At 47.6% G+C, this 6,170-nt stretch overlaps 1 protein-coding gene across 1 annotated transcript in view; it reads right to left on the bottom strand.

The window, feature by feature from the left end:
• Positions 1-795: 795 nt before the first annotated feature.
• The window catches only part of saxo4 (stabilizer of axonemal microtubules 4), a 344,826-nt gene continuing 339,451 nt past the window's right edge, over positions 796-6,170 (bottom strand). The window contains exon 14 of the mRNA XM_072466830.1: positions 796-850. The gene's annotated coding sequence lies outside the window, so the exon portion shown is untranslated. The remainder of the gene's footprint in view (positions 851-6,170) is intronic.

The following is a 6,170-nucleotide window of genomic DNA, read 5'->3' as shown; positions in this document are numbered from 1 at the left end:
GTAAGTGGCCATCCCAGATGGCTACACTCCGTCCTCTTGATCATCAACGCGAAGCATGAAGGATCACACTACTCATCCTTCTCCTGTTCTCTGACATGCCGGGTACCCTCAATCAAGGACAGGTTCTACCCTACTCTGTCTGTCTTATGGGTCAAAATATTTACCTAAGTTTCCCTAATACAACACATATCTCTAAAAAATCCTAAGGGGGCATTTAACATTCAAACATACAGTTCAGTCTCTTTACACAAAAAGGGGGAACCTCTAACTGTCTCTAACTAGACTACACTCATGCTGCTATCTAATAACCAAAGAACTTAACTTACAATACAAAAAATAATATAACCAATAGCAGCAACACATTCCTACTTATCACTAATGTCCATGTACAAAGAAAGTAACTTCATTAAAAAAACAACAACCGCGGAATTTATTAGGGAGAAAGGGTTCAGAAAGAGTGTGGGGTTTGCTGGAGTCCGAGGAAAGGGGCTCTGAGTGGGGATACTGGAGGGCGGGAGGCTCTCTTTCGCCATTTCCGAAGTCTGATCGTCTGGATGACACTGCAAAGTTTAGCTATCACCAGTAGGGCTTCTACTGTGTACGAAAGGGAGTACCATTTTATGATATTCTCACACCATGTGGGGTATCAGTGACTGTGTCTATCTGTGGTGTAGTATCCAGGCTAGGGGTGTCGTGTTGGGTAGTAAAGTTCAGGGCCTGTGTGGTGAGGGATGTAGGGATGGGTAACGTGCGCAACTGTATTGATCCAACGACAATCATGATGCAGATCATCAGGTTCGTCTTCATCTTGTCCGTATGTTTCTCTGTCTTCAGGTATCTCCATATCTTCCTGGGGGTACAAGCATAATATCTGTTATTATCTTGTTGTTTAATATCTCATTTGTCTGTCTGTTTCTCCTTATCGTCAATTTCCTATTTAGAATCGTCACCATATGTGACTCCCTCATTTTTTTTTTTAAACAACCATTTGGGAGACAAGACATACGCAAAAAAAATTCTGTCACAGTACGAGCAATCTCGCAGCCTGTCCAAGAACGGTAAGAATTTGAGGATATATGGACTTCAGCAAACTTGTGCCTTTAACTGCCATGTGGCGTCAGAAGAGTAGTCATTACTGTATCAAGAAATTATTCGTGAGGCCGACACACAAAATCATACAAGAGAGAGAAAATTCAACATTAAAAAAGCAAACTAAAGAAGAAAGCGGGCAGGTTCCATAAGGGAATGGGACACGGTAAATCTCAATCGGTTCCTTTCTCTCATCACCTGGACACCTCAAGGTTCCAAAAAGGGTCTCAAAGCGGTTAGCATGGTGGGAGTCAGTCTCGGAGTCATCACCAAATCCCGGGTGCCAAACTCATGCCTGGAGTTTGAGTGCCAATGTGGCGTGTGCCAATGTGGGGTCCATCTCGTCATTCCGTGTCAGACAACAGGAATTATTGCGGTGCCAGTGTTTTGAATTCTGTAGGGCGGTAGGGGCAGTGGGGGCAATCGCTATTGTCAGGTGGTGGGTCAGGTTCTGGTAACGGCAAATAAATTGTCTCTAAGGGGCTGAACATATCGTGGTCGGTGTCACTGGGGCTGTAGTGACTGGGGCCTGGTCTGTGTTTCCATTGATCGGGTTTGTTGAGGGCGTCAGTTTTGCTGTCGCTGTCGCTATCGCTGTCGCTAGCAGCCGAATCAAGCATTAGGGTGAAATTTGACTCTGGGGGCGGAGTCAAGGTCATGTCTTGTGGGCGTGCTGTCGCTGCTGGGGGAGGGCGGGATTGGGCTGTCAGTGGGCAGGTCTCCATTGTCTGCCATTGCCAATGAGAGGTGGTGCGAGTGGCTGCACTGTGTTCCATAAACCTTAAGCTGGTTTACATGGAACCATCCTGACTTTCCTTTAGGATATGTGATTTTAAAAACTGAGGGGCTTACTTTGTCAGAGATTGAATAGGGTCCTGCAAATTTAGGGGAGAGGAATGAGCTGGGGTTGTACAAGGAGATCATGACTTGCTGTCCAACTGGATACTCTGTCGGGTGTACTGTCTTATCAAAGTAGGCCTTACTCTGCTTTCGTCTAGCGCCTAGTCGAACAGCTGCAGCGAGCTGTGCTGCTTTAATATTCTCCAACATGTTTTGGACCGCTTTCTCGTGGGTCAGGGCGGTGACTGCGGGGCTGGCCAAATCAAGTCCAAATAAATACTCAGTACCCTTCATGGGTCGTCCGTTCATGAGGGTATGGGGGGTGTAACCTGTTGAACTTGATACCGTGTTTCCAATAAACATCAGTGCGAGTGGGAGCACTGTGTCCCATGTCGTATTCTGCTGCTGCACCATTTTCCTCAGTGTGGACTTTAGTGTCCGATTCATGCGTTCCACAATGCCACTGGACTGCGGGTGATAGGCAATGTCAAACTTCTGTTTTATGCCAACAATCGTCATGACATTTTTCATGGCTCTGCCTGTGAAGTGTGAACCTTGGTCCGACTCAATACTACGGGGGAGTCCCCATTTGGTGAAAATCTGTTCAGTTAGAATTTTGGCCGTAGCTTTGGCCGTATTTGTTCGTGAAGGGAAAGCTTCTACCCATTTTGTGAATGTGTCGATGACAACCAACACATATTTGTATCCATTTCTGCAGGGGGGGAGGGGGCCAATATAGTCTAATTGCAAGTTTGTCCATGGGCCTGATTTGTTATGTTGTAACATAAGCGGCTTCCTTGTGGGGCACTTGACAAAGGAAGGTTCAGACGTGGAGATAACTTCAACATGTTTATTAAGCTATTTACACTTCTATTACTCCAGTTCGACACTACTGCTAATCCTACTATAGCTACCCAGACTGACTAAAAAGTTGCTGCAATCCAGGTGGTTGGTGTAATATTGAATCAACCCTGTGCCTCTCGTCGCTGACTGTCTCCACTGGAAAGAGCCAGATCATGTGTGTGGTGTCCTTTATATATGGGTTGGTGAAATGCCCCCCTGTGGTGGTGTCACCTCCGTGTGTATCGTGAATGTCCATTGGTCTTATCTTATCTAACTGATCTATTGGTTGAGTATGTGTGTGTGATGTCTTTGGTGTCTAGTGTCTAGCTAGCCTACATGCATTTACATTGATGCACATCACCACATCCCCCCTTTTTTATATGTTACATATTTTCTGTACACTTTAAGAAAATTGAACAAAATACAGGTAGATACGTTAAGGTGTATATACGCAAGTCATGGGAACAGTGATTAAACAATAAGTCCAAATCATTCGTGTGAGTCCAAAAACCATCAATCATCATGGTCAAATGTCTCTCGGTTATGAACGCCATCAACGTCCCTGTGCCACAGGAACCAAGAAGTGGTCAAATCACTTCGCTGTCTGATTTGGAGGCCCCTTTATTTTTTCGATGTTTGTGATGTTGCTGTCGGATGGCATCTTGTAGCTGATAAGGTGTTGACGTTGAAGAGGTACCATCAACAGTACCATTCAAGGTCATGGATGTGCCATATGTTGAAGTTGGATAAGACTGTACATATTGGTTCTGGCCACATGCTGTGCAGGAAGGGTGATCCTGCTGAGAACCGTTGAAGCTTGTCAACCTGGAAACAGAATTGCTGCTCGCATAAATACCTGGTGATGGTGTGAAACTAGAACCTTGCATCTGATAGGAATATGCCGTCTGGCCAGGCTGGGGTGCAGCAAATCCTGGGCTGTAACTAAGGCATCCAGTCTGTAGTGCAGATTGCGCTTGTGGTAGTCCTCCTTCGGTCTTGATTCCATTAGTGGGCAATCCGTAGTGCTGGCCTGTTTGAGAATATGCTGCATAGACTGCTGGCTGCTGCATGCCTGAATACTGGGTTTGTCCAGCATGAGCTGTCATTGGCTGCACTGCTGGTGTAAAACAAATGTGTGGATATAGCTGCGGTGAATATTGGTGTATTCCTCTTGGACTGTAGCCGCTGCTTGTTATTACTGACCCAGTGTAATTGTTAAGTGACCCATCTCCTGTCGTTGTGGCATCTGCTGTCACCCTGAGCGTGCCATCACTGAGGTTACGGCACTCCCTGTCTGGAGTAAAGTCCGGCTTACGTGAATCAGAGTCAGAGTTTGGTTGCTCCCCATCTGGAGTCTGTTATAACTGAGTCAGTGTTGGTTTGTTGATGCTCCCCGTCCGGAGTCTTAGCAGGTTCACTGGAGTCAGCTGAGATTTCTTGAAGCTGCATGTCTGGAGTCAGAACCTGCAGGAATGCATTGACTCCTGGAGAGGTTTGAGCGAATGAGGGTGGAAGTATCATGGTGTCACCGGAGTCACCTGTGGTCTCACAGTGATAGTCGAGTGCCTCTGTACACACTAGCTGAGGTCTGTCACTTTGCAAATTTAGCATGGCAAGTGGGATGCTGTCGTCACTCATCTCGCATACAGTGGGTAGATCCTCAGTAGCTGCTTGTTGTTCACTTGGGTTGGGTAAATTGTCAGAGTCTTCATCTGATAGCGCAAACAATGTGGGTGGACTGTCATTGTCTTGCTGTTGTCCTTCATTTGGGCTTGGACTGACATCGTCGCTTTGTTCTTCACTGTAGCATGATAGACCGTCATGGTTGTCCTGCTGTGCATTGGAGCGTGGTAGACTGTCATAGTCTTCTTGCTGTTTACTTGAGCATGGTAGACTTGCATTGTCTGCTGTCAGTTGGTCAGAGGAGTCTTGCATTGCTTCTACCGTGGAGTCTGTCCACAAGATCGCTGTGGAGGCTTGTGACACTGGAGTCACTTCTTGGCCGTGCTAGGACTGCGCTCTGGAGTCTTGTGTTTCTACAATTGTGGAGTCTGTCCACGAGCTCGCTGTGGAGGCTTGTGACACTGGAGTCACTTCTTGCTCATGCAAGGACTGCGGTGTGGAGTCTTGCGTGTCATCTTTCGTGCAGTTGGGAACCCTGAGCGGTGCGTGGACCACGCTCTGTGTGGCAGCAGGCCGCTCTCTGTGGGCTTGTACCACTCTCTGTCTCTTGGTTTCAGGCTGCAGCATCATCCTGCACTCACGAGTTGGGATGTCATATCTGCTGGGCTGAAGATCCTCAAATCCGAAGAACGAATCCACGTCTGCGTCGGATTCAGTACGGGGGTCGCCAATGTGCAACACGTCTAGTTGCGGTTCGGATTTGGTGCTGGGGCAGCCTCCTAAGGTGAAAGGTTCATCCGAGTCGTAGTGTTCTAGGACCATCTCATCACTGTTTGCGTCGGAGCTGGCATTGGACTCGCGAGGTCCAGAGAAAATGTAAAAGTCGGTATCAAATTATTCAAGGTCGGAATCATCAGTTTGGGCGTAGGTAACTGCTTGTTGCAGGGTTCCTCGGAGGTTAATTTCATTCCCTGGTTCAAATTGAGGCATTGTGCTGTCATTCCAGGTGAAGGAAGGTAGTTTTACGGCTTTAAAAGATTTTTTCTTTGATTTGGGACGTTTCCCCTTTAAATGGGCGTGGTCCGGGGCCTCTGACGTCATGAGGCAAGTGACGTTACGCGCAGGAAGCGATTGCGCATGCGCAGATGAAATGAAATGAAAATTGCTTATTGTCACAAGTAGGCTTCAAATGAAGTTACTGTGAAAAGCCCCTAGTCACCACATTCCGGCGCATGTTCGGGGAGGCTGTTACCGGAATTGAACCGTGCTGCTGGCCTGCCTTGGTCTGCTTTCAAAGCCAGCGACTTAGCCCTGTGCTAAACAGCCCCCGCTGTTCCTTTACCAATGGACATTTTCGTGATTGCACATGCGCGGCGTCTTGCGCATGCGCAAACGGACCTTCCCGTTCTGTGTGCTTCACGCGCAACTGCACAAGCGCAGTCGCTTTAGAAAGATGGCCGCCGACCAATATTGTTCTCAGCTCTGGGATCTCGGCCTCGAGGTGAGTACTGGCGCTTCTCTTACCTTTACTTGCTGGTTGGAGTGTGTTTTCCTCACAGTATTTGCCGAATTTGTCTAGGACTGCCTGGAAGTCGCTCCTGTTTTGCCCTTTGGAGAACTTGAATTTTTAAAAGATTTGTCCTGCTCTGGCACCGGCGATGGTGAGGAGAAGCTCTGTTTTTTCAGGATCGGCCACTTCTTCTCGCTCGGCTGCCACCAGGAAGATTTCAAACATTTGCCAGAATACCCGTCAGTTTTCACGGAGATCGCCGTGG

The sequence above is a fragment of the Scyliorhinus torazame genome, chromosome 10 (assembly GCF_047496885.1).
Source record: "Scyliorhinus torazame isolate Kashiwa2021f chromosome 10, sScyTor2.1, whole genome shotgun sequence".
Taxonomy (NCBI): Eukaryota; Metazoa; Chordata; class Chondrichthyes; order Carcharhiniformes; family Scyliorhinidae; genus Scyliorhinus; species Scyliorhinus torazame.
The sequence above is the reverse complement of the archived record's forward strand: the minus strand, read 5'-3'. Positions and strand labels throughout refer to the sequence as shown.